This window comes from Bicyclus anynana, chromosome 25, assembly GCF_947172395.1.
Source record: "Bicyclus anynana chromosome 25, ilBicAnyn1.1, whole genome shotgun sequence".
NCBI lineage: Eukaryota > Metazoa > Arthropoda > Insecta > Lepidoptera > Nymphalidae > Bicyclus > Bicyclus anynana.
In genome coordinates this window covers 2,641,922-2,657,728 of record NC_069107.1, presented here as the reverse complement: position 1 = coordinate 2,657,728, position 15,807 = coordinate 2,641,922, and positions in this window count along the sequence as shown.

Genomic DNA, 15,807 nt, shown 5'->3' with positions numbered 1-15,807 from the left:
TGAACAGATTTTAATAGAATTTTCACTAGACGATAGGCTATTAGAGAGAGTCGTGATAGCTCAGAGGATATGACCTCTGCCTTCGATTCGGAGGGCGTAGTTTTGAATCCGGTCCGAAAAACACCTACAAATTTTCAGTTATGTGCATTTTAAGAAATTAAATATCACGAGTTTCAAACGGTGAAGGAAAAACATCGAGAGGAAACCTGCGTACATAAGAATTTTCTTAATTCTCGGCGTGTGTGAAGTTTACCAATTGGGTCAGTGTGGTGGACTATTAGCCTAACCCCTCTCATTCTGAGAGGAGACTTCTGCTCAACAGAGAGTCTAATATGAGCTGTTAATGATGAACTGATTTTCAAAAAGGAGATGGCTGAATATGGGTTGTTAATGATGAACCGACTTCCAAAAAGACAGAGGTTCTAGGTTCAGCTGTATGTATGTTTTTTTTTTCTACAGGGCGACAGTGGGGGCGCTGCCGTATCCTACGGCCGATTGGTCGGAATCTCGTCTTTTGGATACGGCTGTGGTCGGAACATCCCCGGCGTCTATGTCAACGTATCTAACCACAACATTAGACTGTGGATTAGAAGACATACTGGTCTACAATAAAAACTAACAGCCATATTTATTAACTATGTAATTGTCTCACCACTAATAGTTTTATTTTAAAGTTCTTGTTCAATTTTTTTTCTTTTGGTTTATGTCAAAATGTGTAAATTTAAATATATTTTGTTTTTTTTTCTTTCTATTTCTCAACTTTAAGTTCTATTATTCGTACGACCTATACTTTTTGCATGCTGTGGCTACCTATAAGTTAAATTATATGTGTTAAGCTACCCTTATTTGTAAAATATTTTGTATAATTATATATAAATATAATTTGTACAAACGAAAAGGAGATTTAAACCCACGTCTTACTAGACACGGGCATAAGTTAGTTATTTCTGCATATCGTCTCCAAAGAGTTAAAAAATCTTTTGTGGGTTTGGGTGTACTCTTCTATAACAAGATCCCCAAGACTGTGATGGACTTGCCAATGCACAACATTAAGCAATGTGTTAAAAAACATTTACTTAGTCGAGGTTACTACACTATTGATGAGTTCCTTAACGACAAAGGTGCTTGGAGGCCATTGGATCAGCTTCCACCTTCACACAGGAAATAAAACTATAAGAAATTGTAATTTAATTGTTATCAAATGTAAATTGTAATACTGTATGACTTTTTCAAAAGAGCAACTGTTGAGTTTCTTGCCGGTATCTTCTCAGCAGAACCTGCCTTCCGAACCGGTGGTAGAATCTTTACAAATGGTCAACTGACGTGTCAAAAGTGCTTGTAAACTGAGCCTACTTGAAATAAATGAATTTTGATTTTGATTTTGAACAAGTTAGCCCGTTTCTATCTTAGATTGCATCATCACTTACCATCCGGTGAGAAAAAATAGCAATATGATATCCTTTGAAATTGTGAAAAAAATATCAAAGATGATGCAGTGATTCAAAGCTCGCCAAGTCACACAGGAACAACGTGGTGGGCTAAAGTTCCATATCCATTCTCCTAAAGAGAGAAGACTGGTCCTTAAATAGGTTGATTATGATAAAAAGTGATGACTATTAGTAGTGACAATGAAGAAATGATGATGGTTTCTGATGATGAATGTCATCAATATTTCGATATCCGAATCTAATTTAACAATGCATTTTCAATTCATCACGTCTGCAAAGCGTTAAATGCATTTCCAAATTTTCCGCACGAAAAATCCACCAATTTGTCTGCGAAAAGCAATAAAATGCTACAGTACAAGCCTGCGCGCCCATTAAAATCGGCGTATCGGCAGAAATTTCCAAGCGAAAAATCTCTGAAAAACATTTTCCCATTTTCCCTCGAAATCCCACCCCACGGATACATACGTACCCTATATAAACACCCTATATATAATGTTAATGTAATTATCTGCCTTCAATTTTGTATAAATATGTTTTTGTGTGTGTTAAAACAGCGTTTATGTGTGTATAAACTCGCCTCATACAGATGCATACAAGCGTGCGCGTTGCATTTGTATGCGTTTATTTTATCTACGCTGTTTGCCGTATATTGATGCTGGGGGGTACCACCCGACTCCCAACACCCCCGGGGGTCATGATGACGATGACGGGTCTGCGCAAGTGCTAGAGCGGGACAGAACTAAAAACTATCTAGGCTTCCTATAGCACCATCATTTCACCCTGCGTTGTGTATAGCACTTCAGCTATTCGCTGAGAGCTGGTGACCATTTTACTTATAACCTTTTAAGCATTATTATATTTTTAACAATGTTGTAATTTTGGATTACATTGCTTTACTCACTTCAATATGTCTGTCCTATGAGCACGGCTATTCTCTAACGATGTTTTGTATAACTCGCAAATGCGAGTTTCGAATTCACCGCTATCTTTCTCATTCTACAGTATCGTGTTAAACAGAGAGAGATAGAGGTGAATTCGAAACTCGCACTTGCGAGTTATACAAAACATCGTTAGAGAATAGTCTAGCTGTAACGATATTTGTAGAGAATCACACTAGTGTGTGTGAAAGTCAAAGTGTGTATGTATAAAGGCGGATTTACATTTGTCTGACGTGCCGTGTCGTGACGCATCATAACAGAATTGGTATCATACATTTTGTATTGTGACGTTTACACTTATGTGTGACATGTCGTGATGGCTTCTGATGCGTCGCATACAAAATGTATGATACTGATTCTGTTCTAATGCGTCACAACACGACTCGTCAGACAAACATAAATCCGGCTTAATTGTGTGTGTGTGTGTTCCTCCTTTGTGCTGCGGTTACTAAAGCGATTTGGCTGAAATTTGAATGGAAATAGATTTTACTCTAAATTAACACATAGGCCACTTTTCATCCCGGAAAAATCCATGGTTCCCGCGGTATTGTGAAAAACTGAATTCCACGCGGACGAAGTCGCGGGCGTCCGCTAGTTAGTAGTTAGTAGTTTATAAATCGTAAGAGTGAGTTTCCAATTCGTCTGTATCTTTCTCTGTCTATAGTATCGTGTTAGACAGAAAGAGATTGTGATGAATTTCTATGGAGTTATAAAAACTTTTTCCAGAATAACGCTACAGTTATATACAGTAATTATAAACGAGTGTTTACTATTCGAAACTTTATTATTTTCAATTATTAAATTCCTATTTGTAAAGTTTTTATATAAATGTCAGATTTTAATTTGCGTTTTAAAGAAAAATTTGGCATCAGATGTCATCTTTCAATCTAGTTAATAATAAAAATTATTTCAAATTTTTCAATCTATTAGAACGATAATCGTCTCTTTAAGACCATTTAAAAAAAAGTGTCAACTAGCCTATTAAGACGTTGTTTGAAAAATCGACATCAAGCGGGTCGCTACTTGATGCTGGCAGATCAAGACCGTGGTGTTTGACAGTCCTTACAATAGGCCTATGTCCAGCTGTTGACTCCATCGGCTGACAATGACAATGATGATTTTTTTTTTATTTTTTACAAGTTAACCCTTTACTAAAATCTCACCTGAGTAAGTGATGAGGCAGTCTATGATAGAAGCGGGCTAACTTTTTACGTGGAAGATGAAAATTTATATTCCTTTCGGTTTGTACACGACATCTTACCGGATCGCTTGGCGGTACGTCTTTGCGGGTAAGGTAGTAACTAGCCATGTTCGAAGCCTCCCACCAGCCAGAATTGAACCAATTAAGAAAAACTTTAATAGGCCCAGCCAGGGATTGAACCCAGGACCTCTGTCTTGTAAAGGGCTATAAATGTTTAAGTTTTCCTTTCTTCCACTAAGTTTTCAGTAGCAGTCTCTATCATCATTATACTAGATATATCAGATAATATACCAGATAATTGCAGAATCCAATCGTTACTACCAATTCGCATTAGACCAGCGTCATGGGTTTTAGCTCCAATTGCGTTCTAACATAAGAAGGAAGCCTGACTCTGTGGAGGACTTTTCAAATACGCCGATAATGATGAATGACGAAAACTTTCAATCCGCCCAGCTGGGAACGAACCCAGGACCTCCGTTTTGTAATACCATTTCGCCACAAAGGCCGTCAAAAGATAGTTAGATAGACAGATAGATATACTTTATTTGTACACCACAAAGACGACAAATACAAGTGAAATAAAAACATACCAAGAAGAGATCAGCATGCAAAAGGCGGCCTTATCGCTAAGTAGCGATTTCTTCCAGGCAACCTTCGGTTTAGGAAAACTTAAGGACATCAAAACGTGATGAGACAATGAAGATAATGTTATGAATATTATTTAAACGGGTGCATACCACGATAAAACGACGAGATTTTTATTGTCGATATTTCGAACCAGTTGCATGGATCGTGGTCACGACGGGACTGAAGTTGCTAACAGCTGATGTCAACTTCGCATCTCGCAACGATCCATGCAACTGGGTCGAAATATCGACTTTAAAAATCTCGTCGTTTTATCGTGGTATGTACCCGTTTAAATAATATTCATAATGAACAACCACGAAATAAGTTTAAAATCAAGACAATGTTACTGATGTTTTAAAAATCTGGTCGCTTGCTCCTAGACTACAGCCATTTTTCGTTAATACCGCGTTTTATTGATATACGAGCGTCCGGCCGGCGCAAGTAAATTATTAAAATTTTTCAACCTGTACCCGCGCCGCGTCAAAAGCGCAAATGGCTTAATGAAAATGGCTGCATAAAGCCTAATATTAAAAACTACTTTTCATCATAAAGGTCGGTACTTACTAATAATTATTTATTTACTGCGCGGATATCGGGGCGTGGAATTTTTAATTGTCGTGTCATCCCTTTGTTTGCTTACAGCCTTATGGGTCTGTGGTTAGTTGATTCAGCCTATGATCATGAGGGTCAAGATTCATATTCTTCTTCAGAGAGATCCGCGATAGATAGATGTAGGTTTGAAAGCATCGGGCAAGCACCTTTAACTTTTCAGTTAAGTGCATTTTAAGACATTAAATATCACGTGTCTCAAACGGTGAAGGAAAAACATCGTGAAGAAATCTGCATAAATAAGAATTTTCTTAATTCTCTATGTGTGTGAAGTCAGGCAATCCGCATTGGGCTAGCGTGGTGGGGTAAGGCCTTAACCCCTGTCTAACTGAGATGAGACTCGTTTTCGCCAAATGATGGGGTCATGTGCCTCCATGGGATTTTTGTAATTGTTTAGTTTAGGAGTCCCATGACTTGGGCATTCCACCACCATACAAGCTAATAGTAACATAATTATATTGAAAGTTATCAATTAGCTCAATGTTATAGGAGCCGGACTCATCACTGAGAGGTCGTGGTTCGATCCCCACCCGTTGGTTCATAGTCGTACCCACTCCTACATACACTCTAACCTATACCACTCTTTCCGACCAATTGGAGGGAAACGGGAATCATTAGTTATATTTAAGATACGTGTATTTTTTTTTTATTTAAATTAAAAAGTATAAAAGCAAAAGGCTCTATAGAATCATCAATGGCATTCTTTAGTAGAAAATTCACGGCTGGTATATTTTTTTAAAGATTTTTCAGAACACATCACAAGAAAATCTTATGCTGAAGAAAAACGGGTAAGTATACTGTCCATGGGAGAAAAGTAAGAATTCCAACTGATGAAGGAAAACTTAAAACTAAAATAACTATAGACGTGGTTCTTACAACTGAAAATCATTTTCGAAGCACTTAACAAACTAATCTTTTCCTGAAGTTTCTTGTAAGAAATCGAACCTAGGTCCTGGATAAATCCACTGCGCACACCACTGCGCCACGGAGGCCGTCATCACTTCTTGATTCCTGAAGACATCCAAACATGACGATGCTGAGCCGCCTTCATCCAGCGAATCCCTGTGACTCGCTTGATGTCGTCAGCCCACCTGGTGGGGATTCGACCGAAAAAGCCTCAATTCATCAACCCCTAATCGGCTCACTGCTGACTGAGCTCAAGTCTCCTCTCAAAATGAGAGGGGTTAAGCCTTAATCCACCACGCTGGCCCAATGAAGATTGGCAAACTCAAACACGTAGAGAATTAAGAAAATTCTCCGGTATGCAGGTTTCTTCACGTTGTTTTCCTTCACCGTTTGAAACATGTGAGGTCATATTCCCTGAAGCACATGGAATCATCTCCTTCGAGGTAAACCAGTATAGCCGAGCTGGCTTAAGTTGGCAATCGCTCAGATGAAAATATTTATGTGAGATATACAGGATGCTCGGAAGCATTTCCCATAACTTCAATGTGTTGACGAGTCCACTTATAGGAGCCGGACTGCATAAGTAATATTTTTTTTAACTAAAAAATAAAAAAAAACAATTATGTTTTAATACAAAGGAATTCAAATAATTCTGACTCTCCATGTAACATACGCCTTTATCTATCCTTGCATTTTCTAATACGTAAAACTTGGCTACGTCATAATTATAAGGATGCACTAAAAGGGACATGTTATAGATCTATTTACAAAAATAACGTCATATAATATGTCGTGCATTGTCATCCAATCTTAACGTGTATACAAAATTTCAGCTCAATCGGTTGAAGATATCTACTTCAAAATTGAGCTCAAAGAATCCACCGTAACATCCTACATACATTGCAAGTTAAATAAAAGCTTTTAAAATATTATTTACCCCGAAAATACTAATTTTAGAACGCATGTTCCTTAGACATTTTTAATTACTTTTTTATAAAGAATATAACACTAGAGTTACGGGACATACTCCCGAGCACCCTGTATAAAGCCTCAAATAAAAATTGGAATTCACCTGATTTGTGCTGCGTTTAATTACTCAAATGTGTTAATGCGATACGATACAGTAAACAAAGCGATTAACACTGTCACATAGAAATTTTAAGACCCCATGATCCGAGGATCACTCGCCACTGCGCAAACTGAGCCATTGTCAAACATTAATAAACTCAATACAAATCACAGACTTTTGTATAAATTTCAATTTCGTTTTTTTTAGAAAAGAATATTTGTCATATCTTTTGAATATGACCAACTAGCGGACGCCCGCGACTTCATCCGCGTGGAATTTAGTTTTTCACAATTCCCTCGGGAACCATGGATTTTTCCGGGATAAAAAGTAGCCTATGTGTTAATCCATGCTATAATATATCTCAATACCAAATTTCAGCTAATTCGGTTTAGTAGTCCAGACGTGAAAGAGTAACAAACATTCATATCATTAAAATCATCAGTTTTCGCAAATCTCAGGAAAGCATGGATTTTTTCGGGATAAAAAGTAGCTTATGTGTTAATCAAGAGTAATATTCATTTCCATTCCAAATTTTAGCCAAATTGCTTCAGAAGTAGCGGCGTTAAAGAGTAAGAAACATCCAAACATCCATACAAACTTTCGCGTTTATAATATTAGTAGGATTAGTAGGATATTCCCATTCTCCTTCCTAATCGGGAATGACTGTAAAGTGGGTACGACAATAGACCAACGGGGCAGGGATCGAACCCGCACCCCTCGGTGATGAGTTCGACAGCTGCAGTGTACCTATAAAGTACCTATTAAGTACGTAAATACATTTTTTTACATGTATTTTTTTTTATTCTTTTACAAGTTAGCCCTTGACTACAATCTCACCTGATGGTAAGTGATGATGCAGTCTAAGAAGGAAGCGGACTTGTTAGGAGGAGGATAAAAATCCACACCCCTTTTCGGTGTCTACACGACATCGTACCGAACGCTAAATCGCATGGCGGTACGTCTTTGTCGGTAGGGTGGTAACTAGCCTCGACCGAAGCCTCCCACCAGCCAGCCAGTTTCCCTTGACTACAAACTCCTGATGGTAAGTGATGATGCAATCTAAGATATATAGGCGAACTGATTAGGAGGATGATGATAGCCAATCGTATATTTTTACTAGTAGGTATAGTATTTAAAAGAGCAGAATAGTATTTGAAAAAAATAGTAGTTTTTAACCGACTTCAAAAAGGAGGAGGATCTCAATTCGGTCGGTATTTTTTGCAACGTACTTAAGTACAACAGCATAATAGTTAGCTCAGAATCGAACCCTATTACTTCCAATTACGATCTATGTGCGGAGCAGGCTAGTCACCAGAACCGGGATAATAAATTCAAATTATGTTATAGATAGGACAAAGTGAACAAAACAAGTAACCACTTGATGTTTAAAGTGCCTCAATGGCGTAGTACTTAGTAAAGAACGTAGATATCAACTTCGTCATTATCATTAACAACCTATATTCGGCTTACTGTTGAGCACGAATCTCCTCTCAGAATTACAGAACTCTCTAATTTGCCATTTAGATCGAAGCGAAATTCCGTGTTTCAAATGGCAGCAGAAATTAAACTTTGTATAGGTAAATGAACATCATCTTTCAACTTAGGCTTAGTGTATTTATTTATTTGGTCCATATGTAATTATGTAACAATTTTTACATAATTACAAATTCAAAAATACAAACACAAGGCTCTTTACAGTTTTAATAAAGCAGAGACATGCTTATTTCCGTAAAATTAAAAAGACAATTAAACAGAGATGAGAAAAGTGACTATAACGCAACAAAAAGAAACAAAAAAAGTATTAAGGTATTTTCACAATAATTATTTATCAATTTACAAGTAAGTATGTACTATTTATAACAAAAATCTCAGTTTTCAAAATCAGTGTACAATGAATGCTTTGCCAACTTGAGGCATTGGTGTCAAACCATATGTGGTTACTACTAGTTATTACTAGTATTGTAAAAACATGTGGTAACTAAATAAATAAATATACTTAAACAATACACATCACTATCTAGCCCCAAAGTTAGCATACAGAGCAGCTTGTGTTATGGGTACTAAGATAGTTGATATTATAATATTCATATAAACTATCACCATTATCAGTGTCATCATTTATTTGAATAGTTTTCTGTAGAACTACTCCTTGTAGGAGATTTCCAACATCATTAGCTCCTCTAAATGTCGAGGGAATATCTCAAACCCAATGAGTACACTGCTGTTGGGCTAGGTTAGTTATAAGCCATACACAATGCGCGCCGTACAACCGGAGGGTTTAGAAATGTAGCCTCTAAACACATGTAGACAACGACCATTGTCTAACGAACAGGCAACCAACCCACCAGCACAGTAGTTAGAAACGATCAGGGAATCGCTAATTCGATTCCAAATTATAAACGTTAAATGTTAATTATTAAAGTGTCGAATGCGTTTAATAAAGTAGGCAAATCTTTATAGGTAACATTACCTTGCAGCAATTTCGATAAAATGGCCGCCTTTATATTATATAATTCGGGGCCCGCCTGGCCATTTTGTATATAATCTTTATGTATACAAAATTCGCGGTATTGATCGCGCGTTGATAACGCCTCAGTTGATATTAATAACAAGCAAATAGTTTATTCTAAACGTCCGCGCAAATTGCACACATAGACGCATGTAATTTGTAAATTGAATTCCTCGGTCGGGTTCTACTAGAGCCTCCAGCCGTATATATATGTGGAGTTTTATAATAAACACACAAAATCATTATTTGATGATTCCGAGGTGTACGCGGGAGCGTGGAGTGAGGCCCCCCGAGGGAGGTGCCCCATCCCCCGGCTGGGGGTCGCTGCAGCAGCGATGCAACCTTCCGACATCAGTGTGGCCAGCGAGGCTGATGACGACGCGTGCTTACCACCTACGCATCGCGTGCCAAACAACTCAACGCGCCAAAAAACCTACAAAAAATTAATCAAAAAAAAAATTCAAAAATTTCAAACGGCCTAAAAACTCAAAAAATAAAAAAAACAATCGAAAATTTAAAAATACCAATCTTTTGGTTTAACAAAAATTTCGAAAACATTACGCGCATGCGTTAGAGTCATCGCTGCCGCCCGCTGACACATTCAAGAGATAGTTTTATGCAATAGACGATATTCAGTTTTTTCACATAATCATCTTAGATTTTAAGTGATCGATTAACCAATAGTATTCAGCAACACTTGAACTCTTCGCAATAGATCGGAACACCGGTTTAATTTTCTGTAAACTGTAAAATTAGTGTTAAGGCAACTGAAAGGCAGTTCAGCTCGGATTCGTCGTGAAAGGGCTAAGTAACATCGAAACATCTTCGACCATCCGGGAGGAACGGCCAGCAACAATAAGAAGAAGAAGGAGAAGAAGATCCATGGGAAGACCACGCCGAAGGCAGTGGCTTTACAGATGGAAAAACAACTAAGTTAAATGCGCAAGAGGCTAAAGATATCCAAGATTTTATAGCAAAAGGAAATTTAGGATAAACAAATAACAGCCATCGCCATTTGACGATAAAGAAACACGTTTTTTCGCAATAGAACAAGTTTTACGTTTATATCAACCGTTATTACAAGGAAACAATAGAAAAGAGAATTTAAAAGTTTGAGTTTTTTAAGTACATTTAAACAACACTGGTTATTTTTGGAACTTTTCGATTGAGTTATATTGAGTTTTATAAGCAGACTCTCCATATATATATAGTGAACTAAACATAAGGCTAAGTGATATTTGAGACTTTTGGCAACTAAGTTTTGGAAAAGTTTCGACCAATTTCATCTACCGATCCAGATTCTATGGGAGGTGAAAACAAATTAAGCAAAGAATACAAAAAAACTCGTGCCTTAAATTGGCCTTAAATTAATAGTAAAAAGGTAAGATAAAATTACGCCAAAAACGTTACGAAAAAATCTAAATTTACCAAGTTTACCTACCTGTTGAAATAACTTCTAGATTTCTTTAATAGTACAAAATTATAAGGAAATTAAAGTTAAGACTTAGTTAAATGTTTTGTTATTTCTATACCTGTAATGTTTTATATGAGTATGTATAAAATTAAACGGGCTTAATAATAAGCAAGGACTTTACAATAAACAAATATCCTATAATCAAGACAATACAAGAGAAGATAACTTAGAACACTATATAAAGCAAGATAAAGAACTTAAAATAAAGAATACAGATTTTAACTTGGAGAATAGAATAACTGTACAGACAACACAAAATCCAGCTAGACTTCAAGCTTCAACAGATTTCACTTGAGGTAAGTACTACTAAAATGCCATGTAATTTGTCTATAGAGCGAATAGTAAAACGTTAGAGTACGATGTACTCTAACGCCGGGTTATGTACATCACAGACACGATGAATACACGAAACTGCTTGCTCTGTAGACAAAATTTGTTCTTAAAAGTTCATTTCATGCTCAAAATTTGTAATTTCAGCCTATTTTAGCATCATTATAACATGTTCGTCCATATTGGATATTACGATCTCCATTTTTAAGCCTACTATAAATGTTCGGCTCACAACCGTCGCCAAACTATCTGTCTCGCTTGCTCTCACGTGATTTTACTTAAGCGTCGCTAGCAAATAATTTGCGTGTACTAAAAAGAAATCATTTACAACAAACTAATCTTTATCATCAAATTTACGTTAAAAGACATTTCCGTTAATATCTTCTTAAAAAACGTTTATATCATCAAAAATGTCTTTTTCATCGTCAGGAAATTTTCAAGGCGTGTCCGAAAAACGGCGTGTTTCAAAGTCTTGGAATTTGTTTTCAAAATAGTGTCTAGCTTTACGTTAGGTGGCACCTCATGCGTATCCAATGCCAAGAATGGCATAGAAACATTCGCCTCTAACTTTCGTTTTCGTCAAGTCAAGTTCAGGTTTTGCCGATGACTCGAGCGGGTCGCACTGCGCATGCCCAAGTCATCGCAGTCATTGCCCAGCCAAATTATTGATTGCGGGTAGTCGGAAAACTGCGGGAGGAAGGGGGAGCGTCATTTACCAATGTGATAGTTTTCACAACGCTCAATTATGTAGGCAGGGGGTGGTGGGGGAAAAAATGTATATATCAATATGGCGGATTTCGGCGGATTTTGTATTAAATTCTATCGGGCCCCGCCTGCGTGCTCGGAATTTATGGACGGGCTTTAGCGGAACATTGATGGGTTTTCATTAAAACGGTTTTAAATTTTATATGTATGAGCATGTACGAGTGCTTTTCCAATTTCATCCGCAGCGCTGTAATTGGATATTCATTAATTTCAGTATATATTTTAATGCTGCCTCGCTGCTGCATAAGACTGTTTGCCGGCTACTTTATATTTAAAGTAGCGCGTCGTTAGCTCGTCACTTCTAAGCAAGGAAATGAAAAGTTTTACTTAGGCGTATTACTTCTTAAGTTGTTAATTTACTACTCGTTTATAAACCTATTGTATTCTTTTAAGTTCTAGAACAATGGTCAAAAGGATATTTATCGAAACTTAGAAAATTAGGTATACTCAATATACAAGACTACATAAACGCTAATAAAGATTGAGAGATAAATGCTCAGTATTCATTTCTAAATAATATTGTGGGATAGTGATAGAAGTCAGATAATAAATAGTTTAGAACTACCATGACTTTAAAGTTGAGATGATTAATTAAGAGAGATATTAGAGATATTTGTAGCTTAGAATAAGCTATCCGCTGATTCAATTTGTATTTTCAGGCCTAAGGTGACAATGTTTGGTACTGTAACGAATGCTATTAAATGTTTAGCTACTTCTCAAACTTCTAAAATATCGTCATCATCATCACTATCTTCTTGATGTAGTCGGACCATCTGACTGGAGGGCGTCTTACACTGCACTGTCTGGTACGCCGTCTCCACTTCAGAACACGTCTACAGATATGGCCCGCCCACTGCCACTTCAGTTTGCTAATCTTTTGGGCTACGGGCTTTCAGATATTTATCCTTCAGAGAGACTCCTAACATAACCCTCTCCATAGCTTGTTGAGCGACTTTAAATTTGTGAAAAAGGCCAATCGTCAGTGTCCACGTTTCCGCTCCATACGTCGTCACAGGCACGACACACTCATTAAAGACTTTTGTCTTCAGGCTTTGGGGTATTGACGATTTGAAGACGCTACGCTATTTCCCAAATGCTAATATGCTAATAATGAAATTCTAAAATATATTATGGCTTAACTCTTAACTCAAGCAGTTTAGCAATAGAAGAACGCCCTGCGATATGTGGCATAAACCTAGAAAAAGAAACCTTAATCAGCCCAGTTTAAAAAAGTTTTTTGCCGGTTCTTCTCAGCAGATTCTGCTTTCCGAACCGGTGGTAGAATCATTACAAATAGCCAACTGAAGTTTCACAAGTAAACTGAGCTACTTGAATTTTAAATTTTTTAATCTAAATTTTTCAAAAAAAAAATACTGAATATCGCCTAGCGGTTAAGTGTCAGGGTTCTCCTAGGATAATATGCAAAAATGAGATTTACAGAACACGGTCCGTGGATTTATCTGCGCGCTGCGTGGGCGCATTTACTTGTTTTGCGTCTCGGAATGCGCTGTTTGCGGCCGCTAAGAATGCGCGGTAAAAACTCGGTGTCAGCAACCATGCGCTCAGCTGTACGTAGGCTCTATTTGAGGTACCTTCCTAAATTTGACTGGTAGACGCCTCGCAGTTTTGCCCACGTAGTTTTCGTGTCAATACGGGGATAAAATATAGCATGATGATCGCTGATAATGTAGCTTTATATTAGTGTAAGAATTTTCAAAACGGTTTAATAGTTTCGGAGCCTACAAGTAAACAAAGTTACAAACAAACAAGCGAACAAAAGAACAAATCTTACCTCTTTATAATTTACTAGCTGATTAACCTTCCCGTTCGTGAAAGAAGACTGGGATAAAATATAGCCTACAGCCTTCCTTGATAAATGGGCTATCTAACACTGAAATGATTTTTCAAATCGGACCAGTAGTTTCTGAGATTAGCGCGTTCAATCAAACAAACAAACTCTTCAGCTGTATAATATTAGTATAGATTCATCATCATTCATAGATAGCATCATTTCATTTATGCTAGTTTAGCTTAACATCGGCATATTGGAATGGCCTATATAGGGCCTAAATTCTCATATACTCATCTCATTTTTTACGAATAGCTTTTTTCTGTAGCACACAATATACTATCAATATCAGCAGCATTACATTGCATTAGCATTTGTCTGATAACCCCATAGTAAAATACCATATGACAATATAATGGTATGAAAGTAGCTGTACTTTATACACAAGTCTAGCAGTGTCTGTCATAATATGACGATTTTTTTTACTGCATTTTTGGATATTTTAACAGCTGAAACTGCGTATGCATTTTTTTGTCGTCCATCGGCTGACATAACTTTTTTTTTTTTGTTAGTCCTTGACTACAATCTCACCTGATGATGTAATCTAAGATGGAAGCGGGCTAAATTGTTAGGAGGAGGATGAAAATCCACACTCCTTTCGGTTTCTACACGACATCGTAAGACCTACCTACATAACAAAGCAAATTTAAATAATTATCTTTCTTTCTTTTTTATAAAATAAAATGATTAAAACGAAGTAGAGCACCATTCCCTCGTGCACTTCCTCGAAGAGGCATAGCGTCAATTTTCTAACACCATTAAGTACATATGTTTTTGTTTGAGAAAAATGCGTCTTATTACATTACGAGCGCGCATGTTGTTTTGTGCGCGCCTAATGATGTGGTGTCGTCGTGCGGCTCGGTTTCACGCCGCCGCGGGTTCCGGGTTCAATTCCATGCGTTTCAAAATGGTTTGAATCAGTGCATTATAAAATAAAGTCGTCATGTTGGTTTGAATGAGATATAATCAAAAACATTTTCGTTTGGTTCGAAACTAGTAAAATAAATAAATAAATAAATATTTTTTTTGACCGACCGACGGGTCACCGAGCTAACTTTGAAAGTTTGGGCTGCTACTGAGAATTTAGCATAATTCACATTTTTTTTAATAATTACTATTATTAATATTCCTCCAAGTAGACAGAAAGATTGTTTTTTTTACTCTCATTTATTTATTACTTCTTTTTTTTTAAATTTTTAACAATATAAGTATAAAATACAAAACATTATTAAAAATTTATAAAAAGATTGTTATTATTAGAAGTGAGCACAACAATAGTTTTTTTTTATTCTTTACAAGTTAGCCCTTGACTGCAATCTAACCTGATGGTAAGTGATGATGCAATCTAAGATGGAAACGGGCTAACTTGTTAGGAGTAGGATGAAAATCCACACCCCTTTCGGTTTCTACACGACATCGTACCGGAACGATAAATCGCTTGGCGTCTTTGCTGGTAGGGTGGTAACTAGCCACGACCGAAGCTTCCCACTACTCAGAATTAAGAAAACCTTAATCTGCCCAGCCTGGGATCGAACCCAGGACCTTCGTCTTGTAAATCCACCGTGAAAACCACTGCGCTACGGAGGCCGTCAAAATAGTATACAGTCCACCGGGCTGTCCAAAGTCAAAGTTCATTTGTTTCAGTTAGCTCAGTTTACAAGCCCTTTTGAAACGTCAAGTTATGTCATGAGTTAATGGTGATAATTAAAATCGTAAACTTAAATGGTACTTAAATCTAATTCAATTAAACCACAACCTCTTGCCCTCGGTGATGAATTCGCAACTTCGGAGTTATTGATGCAAAAATATAATCAACCAGAAAAAAAAATAATCAAAAGATATCATTATTGACAATTATAATTAAAGTTAAAGTAATTGTAATAAATGAACGAATGATATCGCTGCGCGGATGCCGACATTCCTCTCAGTTACCACATTAGCCGTTAGCCGTCCCTAGCTGCAAGCAGCAGACGAAAGGGCCTAAGTACAGATGTGCCTGTTTTATGATGACAGTTTAGTATAGTTGTAATATTAAATATAAACATGTAAAATACCATGCTAAAACTATCATCATAGCCAGAA